A 16,105-nucleotide genomic window follows, 5' to 3' on the forward strand; every position below is an offset into this window, starting at 1 on the left:
AAGCAGACGTGTGGTGACAGCTGTAAGGTAGGTCGCGCTCGCTGCCCCAGACCAAACCTTAGCACGTAAATGAGAGAAGATATATAATGATTTCAAATTGGTTTTGTTAGATAATATTCAGAGTTAGGATTTGTATGTCCAAGGTTTGACACAGTAAGCGTTTGATAAAAATTTTTGTAAGATTGTTTCGTGCTACAAAAATGTTGGAAATGTAGGTTTTGTGTATGACTTAAAATTTTAACAATATATGTATACTGAGATCAACATTGTATCCAATGCTTAAATTGAATATGAAAAAGAGTAAAGTTACCCACCAATGAAAGAACCAAGTAAACATCAGGGCCAAAAGTTAATTTTCCAGTACCATCTTAATGCCATCGCACAAACGGCATTATTCTCTTAAATTTTATTGCTGAGTCAAAATACATGTTGCATTTGTGGCAGAATGGAGGGGTGCAAGAAACAAGTTCACAGACGCAGTCAGATGCAGGTTTGCTGAATAATTAATTTAGAACAATCTTATCAATGATATTTTCACTGAATAAAAGGATACAATTTTGGTTAGATACTTTCAAGGTATCAAACACACTGACGATGATAGAAGCAAAGAGGATTTAAATTGTAGACTAGTAGTAACAAGAGAAGTTTCTCTGACGAAAAAGAATGTAAAATTTAACTTTTAGTTATAATTTGGAGTGAGGCGTTACGTGGAAGGAGTAAAACGTGCACGATAAATAGCTGGTGGTTTTCCCATTTCCCATTCCATAGCGGTTGGCTGATACAGCAATCGAGTTAAAAGTGTTTCAGAACAAAAACGGCCTCGTTTGCGACAGAGACTCTTTTTGCTCTGAAAGAATAGTAGCTGTTGATATATGCAGCTGCATCGGGATGCAAGACATTAAATGGACAAATCAGATAAATTTTTTGGTGTTAAGAATAAATCTCCATGGGACAAACCGTATCAAAAGTAGGTTGATAACACATCCTGAACATTACACATAGACGAATGGTGGAGTTATGTAACACGTATACGTAATAACGCAAAAAAATTGCAACACCAAAAAAATAAATAATGTAGAGAAATGAAATTTTGCGATTACGTTCCTCTGTGTAATATATTTAACTCAGGAACATCGCAAGATCCTGAGTTAATGTAAGCGCGAGATAAGGCATTGCAAGTGTGAAATCCTGGCACATTAATAACCGGTGCAACAGCCAGAATGTTGAACGAAAGCTTGCAAACGCGCATGTATTGTGCCGTACAGTCGTAAGATGTCGGTTTTTGGGATGGAGTTCCATGCCTGTAGCACTTGGTCTGTCAATGCAGGGACGGTTAGTGCTGGTTGTGGAAGAAGTTGGAGCTGTCGGCCGATGATGTCGATTGGAGACAAATCTGATGATCGAGCAGACCGAGGCAACATGTTGACACCATGTAGAGCATGTTGGGTTAGAACAGTGGTGTGTCGGCCAGCTCTAAAAAAAATGGTTCAAATGGCTCTGAGCACTATGGGACTTAACTTCTGAGGTCACCAGTCCCCTAGAACTTAGAACTACTTAAACCTAACTAACCTAAGGACATCACACACATCCATGCCCGAGGCAGGATTCGAACCTGCGACCGTAGCAGTCCCGCGGTTCCGGACTGAGCGCCCAGAACCGATAGACCACCGCGGCCGGCAGCCTAGTTTTAACCTGTTGTAAAACGCCTCCTGGAATGCTGTTCATGAACGGCAGCACAATAGGTCGAACCACCAGACTGACGTAGAAATTTACTGACAGCGTGAGTGGAATAACCACAAGAGTGCCCCTGGTGTCCCATGAAATCACGTCCCAGACGATAACTCCTGTGCAGGTCTAGTTGGTGTACATGCAGACAAGTTGGTAGGAGGTCCTCATCTGACGTCCTTCTAACTAACATACGGCCATCACGGGCACCGAGGAAGAAGTAGCTTTCATCAGAAAACATAATACACTTCAACCCCGTCCTCCCGGAGCTCTTGCATGAAACCACTGAACTAACAAAAAATGGTTCAAATGGCTCTGAGCGCTATGGGACTTAACTTCTGAGGTCATCAGTCCCCTAGAACTTAGAACTACTTAAACCTAACTAAACTAAGGACGTCACACACATCCATGACCGAGGCAGGATTCTAACCTGCGACCGTAGCGGTCACGCGGTTCGAGATTGTAGCGCACTGAACTAGCAAATGGCAGTGATATGCGGTCAATGGGATGCACGCTACAGGGCATCTGGATTGGAGCTGACCTTAAAGTAACAGATTAGTAACAGTTCCTTGTGTCGCTGTGGTGCTGCTCAAACTGATGCAGATGCAGTACGACACGCCAGATCCATACGCCAAACACGATCGTCTTCCCTCTTGGTAAAGCCACACGGGCGTCCGGAGCCCGGTCGTCTTGCGACAGTACGTTATCGTGACCACCGCTACCAGCAGTCAAGTACAGTGGCTGCATTCCTGCCAAGACTTTTCGCAGTATCGGAGAAGGAAAATCCAGCTTCTCATAATCCTGTCACACGTTCTCGTTCAAACTTACTGATGTGTTGGTAATGGCATTTTTGTTGCCTTAAAGGCATTCTCGACTAACATCAGCTCAAGACTTCCATTCTCAAAGGTAACTAATGCTCGCGATCGTCACAGCGTGTATTTAAAAGAAACCTGAATTGCATCTTCATAACGACGCTACTAGTGCGAATAGATACTGACATCTTTCAGATATATAAATATGCCTACCAACTTTAGTTTGTCACAATTTTGCTTGTTGTTGCAATTTTTTTCGTCAGCGTATGTAAACATCAAAAGCTGTAGCTGTATTACGAAATCGAAGGGAAAGAAGATGTCAGGCTGGAAAAGGTATGTTGATAAGAGGACAAGTGTCTAAAACGAAAAGTATAGCATATGATGCTTTGGACCAAACCAATCGAAAATATCTTTGAGCAGATGTGCGAAAGTAAACTCAAAATATGAAAAGAAAAAACATTGAAAATTGAAGGCGTGCGAAGAAATGGATACGGAAAGAAATTCCGTTTCGCCCGTATAGATGTCAGGTAGAACAGCAGAAAGAAACGTTTGTGAGCGTTCAAATAATATGATAACATACCTCATTAGATAATCATTTAAAATCAAAATGATTTCAGTCTTGCTTTTATGCGATATGAGCTCTAGAACGTTAATCGACCAATGAACAAACGGAAAGCACCTATAAACAGTGGTTCAACAACAATAACTGAAAGTGCTCAAATATCAATACAAAAGATACTTGCTAAATTATCAACAGCATAACTGTGAAAGAATTTCCCAAAACCGTAACAATGCTGGCAATATTCTGATCATACGGAAGGAGACAGACAAGAGGCACCAAATCTTTAGCCTTGTCTCTGCTACGTACAGTGCGCATAACAAAATAAGATAAAAGAATCGAAGTAAATCAAACGAAGGAACGAATTGAATTCGGGAGTTAATTGAATATTTGTACGAGGTGATCGAAATTATAGAACCGAGGTACAGCATAAATTACTACTTAGTCTCGAATCTAAAGATTTTGGCAATATGTACTTCAAGACATCGTATGTAATGACTGAAGAATTTATTCATCAATGACAAATCTTTCGTTACACCTACTGAGGCAAGTGTAACATTCAGAATTGAAAGAGGAATCATTCAAGGATGCTGAAAATTTCAATCCTATTCATAGTAACCACCGACAAATTTTTGATATTCTTAAACTGAGAGCAAGGAAAATGAATTAAGAGAACGTCGCTGCATGATCTTCAAGCTGCTTATGATATCGTTCAGTTTGTCTCTACTACGAATATACTTCAACATCATATACAAGAACAACACAGGGGTGTTTGAAAACAAGTTTAATCTAGCGACACACACGACGAAAAGAAAATTATACATATTAACAACGATGCCATGGACCAGCTGGTTTAATTTTGCATTCAGGCAGCTGAAGAAAACAACTGTGTGGTCAGTATGAGAGGTGTGTGACAGAACAATACTTGTGTCGTGTGCTTTTGGTAAACAATATAGTGTTATCAACGCTATGAGTACGATGTATCTGATTCGGAAAGTTTAGAATCTGGAGGATCATCAGTTTTAACACATGATAGTGAAACATCGACATTCACGATGAAAAGCGTTCGTAAACTAACGATTGGTGCGCTACCAATTAAGATACTGATTACATAGATAATAGACCGGAGTGAAAGTCGTTACTATGACTAACGAATGCAACGTGAATCATGATGGGATAGTATGCTACATACAAGGAAGACAAATGCTTTGCGACAGAGGTAGCATTTAAAGCTACAAAATCATTAAGGATAGGAAATAAAGATATTTTACTTATTGTGGGTATACGACACAGTAGGATGAAAAACTGCTTAAATTCTTAGGTAATTTATTTCGTGTGGCTCAATGACCGATTACGCCTCTTACAACAATTTGGCGCAGCTGCGGAGACGGCGGGTCCCTAAGCTAACCCAGTTATCTCTGTGGGAAAAGGAAATAGAATATGACGTGTAATCGTAATCATTTATCGTTCCTAACGACTCCCCACATTGTCCGGATTCAGTCATGCGATCTCTCCGTTCCCAGGCACGCACTTTACTACATTTTTTGTGCACATGCTGTATCGCCTTTTTGCCCTTTTGTTTTGAAACTCAAAGCGCAGCATATAACACATTCTTTACTGCGTCTAGAGCTACGAACCCTGAAGTGGCTAGGGCTGAAATGTTGTCCCTGACTGACTAAAATCTTTTTATGTGTTGCCACGCAAGACGCCTTATCCCTAGCAATAGCAACGCATTTTCCATAACGCCTCCTACCAGGGGGAGGGGGCGGGGGGGGAGGGCGTGGGGGGGTGGCGGGGGGGGGGGGGCTGATGGGGGGGGGGGGGATGGGAATGGCACTATGTGCCCAACACAAAAATATTTTTAAAAAATCGTTATTTGTTGTTAACTTTTATTGATAACATCCTTTTTACGCAGGTACTGATGTATGTACTGTAGGTATGATTCAGAACCCGAAAACATCCCTTAGGAATATCGACGCATTTTCCATAATGTGTAGACAGAATCGAAGGGCCTTTATAATCATCAGTAAAAACTTTTTAATAAAATAGATTTCGTTAACAGTCATTGAGCTATGGTCACAACAGACATTTTAAAGATGCATAAATGGATAAGAAGGCTTCTGAACTTGAAAATATGAATATGACATTTGTTGCGAAGTCACATTCACTATTAAGATTTAAATTTTTGTATTACGTTTCACTGAAAAATTCTGAACAGTTGCGAAATCTGGTATAAGAAATAGTTAAAAACAGCAACTAATTTTTAAAATTTTTAAAGTATAATGTTCATTAATAGATTACAATATTTTCAAAAAGTGGACAGAAACCACAACCGTCGGTGTTGTGTGAGTTAAACGATGTCTCATCTGTTAGCTAAAGATTGAAGCGTTCGGAACGTAGCCAGTACTTGCAACGTATTACGAAACAGTTAGGAAGTAGCAACTTTAATCTAATAGCATTAGTATTTCACTATTTTACAGTTTTGTCTTCTAACAAATCGTTTTCGGTTGCCTTTTCCCCTCCTAAACCTATGAAAATAATAATACTCAGCCCACCATAAATCCTGCGTGAGTTCTTCGTTACAATGTTTGATGTTTCCAGAAGAAAATTTTCACTCTGTAGTGGAGCGTACGTTGATATGAAACTACTTGAAAGATCAAAAGTGTATGCCGGACCTAGACTCGAACTCGGGAACTTTATTTTACCTGGCAAGTGCTCTGTCGACTCATCTACCCTAGCACGACAAATAACCCCTTCTCATAGGTGTACTTTAACCACTACCTCATCTTCTACCTTCCAAACTCCACACGAACTCTCCTGCGAAAGTTGCAGGACTAGAACTCGTAGAATTACTTTCCCACGAAGGTAATGGTCCCTAATACCACTCTCGGCCCGACACACAATTTGTATCTGCCAAGACGTTTCTATGTTTGATGTTATTTGCAGTAATAGTATGTACATCAGCTTCTACTGCCAAGATGTTAGAAATCATAACAGAAGGATTCGGCAACCAATAATAACTGCGACCTCCTTTCAATTTGCACTTCATTAAAAGCTGGAAAAAATCTCTGGCTACGGATCGTTATCGAAAATGGTGCTATTGAATAAAGCGCACATTTTTGGAGAAAAGTAACAATCTTTAAGTCCTAATATTAGGCGTTTTTATTCTTCGCATAAAATTTGTAAATATGCTTAACTTCTCGGAAAAATACATGTGCGTAACATAGACAACGTCTTGCAAATAGTTTATGTAGGCAAATGGGCACATTCACAAGTCCCTGGTAACACACAGTCGACGGATCAACAGAGCACGATCCTAAAATGTATTCATTCGAACATCTGAATGTTCCTAGATTCTTCGGCTGACAGAACTCTGTACGATGTAATATTGGTTTAAATAGGGTTTAATTAAAATAATGCTCCTCGGTTAATATCAGTTGTTAATAGATCAATTTCATTGTACGACATTTTATAATAAGTTTTAAGTTCATTTCACAAATAATTCATGATACACTACGAAGACGGAAAATTGGGTTGAATTGAAAATCGTCCTACATTACAAAATCCTTGAAGTTACAAACTGAAGGTAAGAATACTAAGAGGTATTACTGTAATATCTTGTGCGGTAATAGTTTGTTTCCGCCTTAGGGTCGGATTAAAGAGAAAAAGAGGGCATTTGATGTAGTGAATATTAGACGTTTAAAAGTAAGCAGTATTATAACAAAAAATCGATTGAAAGAAACTGACGACAGCTTCACAATTGAAGGTAAGTGTATATATCACAGCCTGGTGGTTACTCTGCAGCCACATTGTAAGGTGGCTATTGGCAAAACTAACGTGGTCCCATCAAACAGTGTTATCTCGGGCAACAGGCAACTCATTCAAATAAATTTACAAAGCGTTTCCCTAAATCAATGGAAGAAAAATATACCATTAATAGTGGCGTTAATCTCTTTATCGCACTGCCTGGCTGTTTTCACAGTTGTCACTCGTATTATTTCGAGATGTGTTTATACGTCCGGTAGTGACACACAAAAGTAAACTCAATTTCATTTTGCCGCTAAATATTTATCTAAAATTCCTTCCCCGTAAATGGTACCAGATCCGGTTCTGCTTTTTCGTACTTCCACGTACTGCTGCTTCCTGGGCTCCACATAACTGAAACATATCATACTGTTTGTATGGAAATCATTTATTCTTTTGTTGAATGAAATGCGCAGGTATTTTTTTAACGAAAATGTACCTTTCCGTCTTTGTTTAATAGGCAGATGGCCCTGTTAAAATCACAATGCATGCAATAACTTTGTACCAATGTTTACCAGAAATACAAAAAGGTAAATCACACTAATGTTGTCAGTTTGCGGCTACGAGAGATGAAAAAATATGTAAACGTGACGCACTTTTTAACGAATTTTAACTTCTAAATACGTTTTTGCTGTGCACTGTGTTACTGGATTCCTTTGGAAACCTCAAGTTTAACGGAGGCGACATGGACAAAAATTATTACAGATAATTTGAATTCATCTAGAGTCGTCCTTAAAAACAGACGTTTCTTGTTTGCGGTTCGCGTGTCTCTTGAGCCTAACTTTCCTGTAATATTGTCGTTGCTGGGTTTCATCGTGACCTACTCTGTGACTGAGGCGTTCTCCGGAACAACGATTTAACTGAAATATGTCGACATTTAGATACAGAGCACCAAACGGTTTAAATTGTTCTGTCGGTCCTTTTGAACACTAGGACATGGAGTAATTTTAGTGAAATAAGGAGGAAATATTGTGGCTGTAGAATATATGAAGTATTATCTAAGAATTATTGATGATTTGGGTTTCAGTATAGTCGTTGTTCCAGAGAACTCCTCAGTTAATAATGCGTAGCGATACAAGAGTTTATGAGCCGTAAAATTAATCTTATCCGACTACGAATTCGAGACTTCCGTATTTCAGTAAAGAAATAATGGTGATTGTAATAATTCACTTTTCATTCCATCTTTTAAGTACTACAAAGAAAATAAGATCAATGGCTTCCTCCTCATTTACCACACCGTACTCATGATATCCACATATATCAGAAGAGAAGTCCATTTCTTCCTACCAATGTTCTCGTTCACAGCACTAAGTAGCGACATGTACGAAGAACAAGAACTCTGCAAAAGTTTCTTGCCAGCCAACCATGTGAAACTGATATTCCTGTGTGAGGGGCATCGTGACCTACAGCAAAATCTCACCATCTGTAATTATGGGGTGGGGCAGAGGGAAACGCCGTGGCTACACTGTTAGTCTTGGCACCTACTCAGAGACTGTCTTTCTTCCCAGTTAGTAGAAAATAGTCTAATGCCTTATAAAAGGTAAATAATAAAATGTTAACTATGCTTTCAGACAAAATTATGTTACGCAGTCACTGATAGAACTTCTCGGAAATTACGTAGTTCAGCTCCCCGGATGCCGCAGTAGTGAATTAATAAACTGTAAATTGTAGTCAGAACTTAGATTTAAGTTTCCGTCTGTAGTTGATGCAGAGCATGCAAGTACTGACGACGTCTTTGATATAATGCCAAGAAGTTTTATCAAAAACTGATTGCAGGAGTAAATTTTTCGACAAAATCTTCGGCAGATCAGCCTAATGCTGAAGCTGATGTCGTGATACACTATGTTTAAACACGAAATTACACACTTCATTGTGACGTCACTCAAGGAAATGCTGTTACCATACTAATATTTGAAGTCTTCCCTCCGCTCACTCCTCGAGTGAAATACTTCCAGTATTGGAAATACGAGGGGAAGTTGGAAAATAAGTTTCCCCTGTCGACTGTGGTCAGAGTTGTGTGTGAAAGGAAAAAAAAGAGAGAATGAGACATTAAAGATAAGACATACCTTTATTTTTCTAGATAATTTCCAAGTAGATGGAGACATTTGTCACACTGCTTTATAAGCTTCAAAAAGCCTTCCAGGAAAAAATCAGGGCGTTGCATACGGAAGAAGCGTTGAACGGCTTGTTGGACGTCAGCACTGATGCCAAAGCGCCTTCCTCCGACAGCCTTCTTCAAAGCAGGAAACAGATGGAAGTTACTTGGTGCGAGATCCGGACTGTAAGGCGGATGGCGTAGGCGCTCCCAACCAAGAGACGCAATATGGTTTTGCGTTGATGTCACCGTGTGTGGTCTCGCATTGTCATCCAACAGCAGAACGCCAGATCTGAGAAGACCAGGACGCTTTTTCCGAATCACTTGTTTCAATTTAGACAGAGTGGCACAGTACCGCACAGCATTGATGGTTGCATCCTCCAGAAAGTCCTGCAGTAGAACTCCTTTGGCGTCCCAGAAAACGGTGAGTAGCACTTTACCTGCATACGGAGTGCTTTTGAACTTCTTTCGGACAGGTGATGACGGATGTTTCCACTCCATGGATGCCGCCTTCGATTCGGACGTGTAATGGTGGACCCACGTTTCATCCCCCGTCACAATCAGAAACTGAAGGTCATTGGCAGATTCATGGCTAAGTACTATCTGTTCCAGGCTGAACTCCATGCGTTGTTCCATAAGTGTCTGACTCAGTTGGTGGGGCACCCATGGTGCTGACACCTTCCTGTATCGAAGAATGTCATGGATGATCTTGTGAGATCGCTCATGTCGGATCCCAAGTTCTGCCGCTACTCCGTCGATGGTGACACGCCGGTTCGCTGAAATCATGTCATCCACCTTCCTGACATTTGCATCTGCATTTCCGCGTCCGTCCAGGTCTCGGTATGTCCAGCACTTGCTGACGTCCATCACTGAATTACAGGCAGCATCTCCGCACCATTTGCCTCGACATCACACCTGACCCATGCACCTCAACAAGGCGGTTATGAATTTCTGTGCCTGACACTCCACGTGCGCATTCATAGCGGATAAGAGCTCTCACTTCCGCATTTGACCACGACTCCAAAACGCAACTTCTCGCCATAGCTCCGGAAAAAGACTGTGCGGCTGGCCACCGCTTTGCGCAGCACAATGACAGCGCCATGTGCTTGATCGCGGTCGACCTATACCCAATGGGGTATCGGTGTCTTGCACGTGCGCATTCACCTGCCGTGTCATCTTTCGCCCATATGACACACCTCGGCCCACAGTTGAGAGGGGAAACTTCTTTTCCAACTCCCCCCCGTAATATTAAGAACACTCATGGAGAACACGGCATTAGGCCCACACTAAATTTCTTCTTAGCTTCTGCATAGAATCATTTTTTCCTTGTCCTAGACTACTCATAATGAGAAGGCTAGGAAAATCTACGCACAAAGGTGTAGATCAATAGCCCTAATTTCCATCTACTGCAGAGACCTATGTCGTATTATAAGCACCAACAAATGAGCTGGAATAAAGTTTCTCTCTAATTACCAACCTAGCTACAGGAGAACCCAGTCGTGAGGAACAAAACCCAGTGTCTATATGCACAACATCTTGTAAGTAAATATATTTAGTAAACGTCTAACTTCCATGTTTCCTAATGGCGTACGATCTTGTTTCATATCGTCGACGGATATCCAACAGGGCGTATGAGGGTGGTTACCTGTAAGAAAGAGCAATCCTGTGTGACTGTTTTCGATTTGTAGATAGACGAAGCAGCTCTTCCACATTGTTCGCTGATAGTTCTACTGTCTACAGGTAAGAATCACTGCAAGTAGATAAAATTAAATCCTGATGTAATATCTATTTATAGCTGGCTTATAAATGTAGCTAAATGCACTACAATTCTAGTAAGAAAATTAAAATAGTGGAGACAGGAGTTAGCTGGCATAAGGGGATAGTTGGCAGTCAACTTCGATTTCCTGCCACCTCTGAATTAAAGTGCTTGTCACCGTGATGGTAAAGAGTACGCAAAAGGTGCACTATCCATCGTAACTTCAGTCCGCTTGGAAGAGTCACGAAGGAAACTCACGTTTTTCGTTGTTTTTCTGACTGATGAGTATTTTTTTCGTAAAGTTGTTTCTGTTCTGGTGAAGCTGTGGATCGAAATGACGAGCTACTGATGGCGGTTTTTGAAAGATTGGTTCTTTGTCGTTGCACGCATGCATCATAATCTTTTGTTTCTGTTGTCTGGAGTTGTGTACTATTCGTTTCGTTTTGATATCACCGTGGGGTACAGCTAGACACGGAGTCACTTAAAAAAATGAATGAATACACATCACCCCAAAAGAAATTCGTTCTCTTCCCACAGCCGGGCGACAACAGAAGCGAAACCACGGTGGAATGAGAGGGGTTACTGCTATCCTAGCAGACAGACCCATCAAGGATAGAATCGAGACTGATAGCGCCAATAAGGAGAAGACGCCATGTACACTCAAAAAGGGAGACATCGTTATGGTTCAAAAGTCGAATTAAAAAAATCCCAGAAAACTTCAATTTGAATTGTGTTCTGATGATTCTGATGGCGGTGTGTCACACATTAGCTAGGCTGTACATGACGACAGCTTGATCTCCTTTAATGACAATTCAGAGGCTGGAAAAACCTTTCCATTGCGAAAAGGTCTGACTCTCAGCCTCTTCGCTAGACGAAGGTGGGATTCAGATTAAACAGTTCTCACGAATCCTGGGGAATCTTGAAAGAATACCAGCAGACCACATAGAACAAGACCAACAACGAATCTCCCACAACCTGAAGCGTTTCCTGATCACCATGAATTCGACGTAAATAACTCTATTTGGTGTATTATCGTATTCGCCAGCATCGTGGAAATATTGTCAAAACAGATGGCAAAGAGACTGACATGCCCACCGTGGTCAAAAGGGGTAAAATTGAGAATGGCAAGACAAGGATGATTCAGCTGTGAGGAAATCTAACCCACCTACTCAAATAAACGAATAGTTGATTAAAAACTTTGAGCTGAACGTGTATAAACATCTAACTGCTACATTAATAAGTAGAATTTATTTTCCTCTAAGGATTCATTGTTTGTTCCTACATTGGAGTTCATGCTATTGTATGCAAATTTAAGCGATTCTAATTATCTTCAAGTGTTTTCCTCCACGAGAAATTAATTTTTTCAACAATTTATTCTTCGAAAAGGCAGTTACCAAAAACTGTGATAAAATAAAAGGTTTTTCCTCGATAACCGCTTTGTTCCCTCTAAGTATCCCCATACATATCAGCTAATACCAAAACCCCCTAGGGAATCCCCAATTAACACCGCACCTGCCATTATTTCGCCTGGTTGTAAGCTTTTAAGAAAAGTGTGCGTAGTAACCTAGACACGTATTTAATGAACTAATCCAAAATGACTTTGTATCCAAAAAGTTAAGCTATCCGCCGCGCTTACCAGAATCTCTCCAGGTATTCTGCAAAACAATAGAAAGTCGAAAAACAAAATCTACGCCAACTACGCTTCGGTCTCCATTACGCGACAGTATTCGATTACAAGTTTGTGGTCGGCCACTGTGGTCGAGCGGTTCTAGGCGCTTCAGTCCGCCATTTGAACCATTTGAACAAGATTGTGAACTTTAGTTCTATGTCGCATTGTATTAACACCTGTGGGAGATATCAAAAGGAAATCCGTAAAAGGACAGGCAAATAAAAGACACAGCTTTGTTGGAAGCGTAATATGAAACATCGGTGCATCTGTAAACAAAACAATAGCTGGTGAATTAGAACTCCACCTAATAACTTTCATTGTACCTTCAGGGACATTTTCTGAGTTCCATGTCGTAACAGAACCGTGGTCACAGGGACTCGTTGCAAAATAATTGAATTTCGTTCGATTTCTCTGCCCAATTTATCGTTGTAGGTGTGTTGCACTGAAAATATATACACAACAGCGTAAATATTGACGGGATGCACACTATGTTTCATTTGGAAACAAAAGCCGTTCTGTTCGCTCCAACTACTGTTTACAACATCGATGCCCACATTACTCTTTGCCCTCAAACTAGCATTCAGTATTGATCAGTTCGGTCAGGGTTTTTTTTTCTTCCTGTGTTAGTTCTATGTTAACAGCGACACACCGCAGTATGGACAGATGTACTGACGAAGAGTGGTCCTCTGTTGCAGCTCCTCTCAATGGTTTGACTTGATGCAATGATCCGTAACTACACCGAAGATCAAGAGTAGCTTTTTGCAAAATTGAAAAGAACCCCCCTCCCCCCCAACCCCCCCCCCCCCCCCCCCCAGCTGGAACAATCTCAGCAATTCTGTAAAACAGAAGCACGCGAGACACATTACAGAGTTCAACTTCTCGCCTACTGATGACAGCATACTACTACGGAAATAAAATTAAAGATGCACTGTCAGGAAAATAAGACGAAAAAACAGCTTAAAGTAGATAGTAAAGAATTTAAACATTAGTCTCTCAAAGAGCGATGGCGTTGCTTCTGTGACATCTCGTAAGCAAATCACGTTCAGCAATAAAATCGCTACCAGTAATCATGTACAGTGACTACATTCCTGTCAAGTTTTTCTGCAGTGTCGCAGGGCGAACGTCCAACTACTCGGAGCCCTACTACACTACCTCGTTCATAAGAATGTCTTTATTGTCTTAAAAGCATTCTTGGCTAACATCAACTCACCACGTCCAGTAGCAAAGGTAACTAAAGATTACGACCGTTACAGCGCGTATTTAAAGCAAACTAGAATTACATTCACATAATGGCGCTATGAGTATGACTCTTTTGAGACTGGCACGAAACTTAAATAAACATCATCTTTCAGATTCAGGAACACGTATACCAACTTTCGTTTACGTCGCGCAACTCCATATTGGTACAGCGATTTTTTTCCCTGCAGTGTATATCGTGTCCAGTTTTAGGTGTAGATGTAAGTAGTGCGAAACCGCATTGCCCAAGAATAAAAGGATTTCACAATTGAAGCGATTTTATTACACAACATGATTTATCGCTGGTGAGGTTGCCCAGAATAAACAGCTTTTCGCTTTGATGAAAATTTTGTTACGTGGTATTCGAAGAGGAATGTGCCACAGTTCTGCTGCCTTCATCGCACGAAAAGATTACAAGAATAATATTATAGTACCGTTTAGGGCGTGTATCGTGTCATACGATTTGTATAAATCTTGCTTAATGTTGTCTGCATAATTTGCAGGTACTTTCGACACAGGAAGTCCACTTAATTTCTTTTTGTGTAACATTTTGATCAATACAACCCACTCGACATATATTCTTTAAGAAAATGAAATCTCTATTTCAAGATAAGCTAGTTTCTGACACATCTAAGCTTTTATGACGTCGTATCTGCTGTATCATATGCCATACTAAAAGGTAATTTTACAGGAACACTCCGTGGTACATTTTTGAGCCGTAGCAGCTCCAGTTCACTTTATTTCTGTCTTCCCGTTGCCTTCTTTCACTGGCGTGCCAATAGGTGGCGCGAATTTAACTTATAGTTTTCGTAGACGATCGCTGGCTCAGGGAGTTTGAAATAGGCCGGCACTGGGCTGTGAGGTGAGAATGGACAGCAGTGGCGCAGCGTTACTGTATCGCGCCTGGGGTTTTGCGCGTAACAGCCCTTCGGCCGTTAGTTCTGTTTGTGCCAAGGTCGACTTGTCACTCCTTTGGGTAGTGGTAATCACTCTTCTTCATCGACGATGTCCTCCCACAACCTTCAGTGGATTTGCACTTCCCTGTTTGTCGATGCTTCGCGGACCTGGAGGCTGGTAGTTTTGCCCTCATCGTTTCCACGTATCCAGGGACCATAACTGGAAAATTTTGCTGTCAGTATTGCTCGCTCTCTGATATGTGTGCCTCTGCTGTGATTAAGTTTGGCCGCTATCGTGTTATATCTTCGCTTTTATCTCATTACTGGAAATTTTGGGTGTAATTTAGTTACTGTCCTTGTATTGCCGATACAGTGGACCAATGAGAGCATTACTTGCTGTGGATTACCAGGGCCATAATCCGTCAATCAATTTCAAACTCAATAATTTACTAGTGAAGCTTAAGCTTCGCCTTATGCGTATCGCGATTTGCTGTTTGAGATTTAAGGTTTAATATAGTCGTTTACTCAGTTTTATTAAGTTGGTCATGACCTATGTGGCATACTTCCTGTTCACCGAGTTGTTTTTCTTCCAGTTTTGTAAGGTTTGTAATTTTACATATTATTTATTTCAAGGCGAATTCCCTTTATTAATGCGTGTGTTTTGAAATTAAGTTCTAGATTATTGTAAAACCTGTGAGCTGAGTCAAGGAAACTCTGTTTGTAACGCTTAGTCCTGAAGCATTCCCTTGGAGGATTAGCTTAATCATTGATTTGCATTATCTGTTTCATTCAAGTAGGCACATGGCAGTGCAACTTTGGTGTAAAATTTAGATAAATTGTTTGAGAAGACGTCATTTATTCTATTTTTATACTTCCTTACCAGTGATTCCTCGCTGGACGATAATCACAAATTATCTCTACTCGTCAAGTTCGCAGAAAGAAATGTATTTCCAGAGTTGCTACCATCTTTGGCTTGATTCAACTGGGAAATCCTTGCGTAATTTGCTACTGAAGTTTTCATTTCGACAAAACAGTTCCATGACACTGTTCTAACGTGTTCATTTAAGGATTAAATTAGTTGATTTACGCCCTTCCGACTAGGTAGCTGCTAATAGGTAACTACGAATAGGTGGCTGTGACACTATAAAAGTTGGTTACTATAAAAATAGTACTGTAAGACATACGTTGTTATCGAACCTCTTTCGTTGACTCTACGATCGATTATTTTAACTTGGCGTTATACTATGTTTTGTCCTGTTTTCATTTCTGTGGAGTTGTACCGACGCCCAGAGGAAGTATCCGTGTAACCTGAACTTCAGATTTAATTTTTAAGTGCCGTTTCTGATCAACAGCTGGTAACTCTGTCCTAGTTCACTTTAATGCATTAGAACGTAAGTATAAATGAGTTTTGGAAGGATTTATTCTCTACTTTGGTGTGAAACCTTTTGTGACACAATAGCGGGACGGACACGCTAAAAATCTATGGGGGCACACTCCTTTGTGGTCTACCTAACTCAACGGAGTACACCGATGAAAGAACGGAGAGTGCCGTA

At 40.6% G+C, this 16,105-nt stretch overlaps 1 protein-coding gene across 1 annotated transcript in view; it reads right to left on the minus strand.

Annotated features, from left to right (window-relative positions):
* The window catches only part of LOC124613330 (hemicentin-2-like), a 793,017-nt gene that overhangs the window by 247,420 nt on the left and 529,492 nt on the right, over positions 1–16,105 (minus strand). The window lies entirely within an intron of this gene.

Source organism: Schistocerca americana, chromosome 4, assembly GCF_021461395.2.
Source record: "Schistocerca americana isolate TAMUIC-IGC-003095 chromosome 4, iqSchAmer2.1, whole genome shotgun sequence".
Lineage (NCBI taxonomy): Eukaryota > Metazoa > Arthropoda > Insecta > Orthoptera > Acrididae > Schistocerca > Schistocerca americana.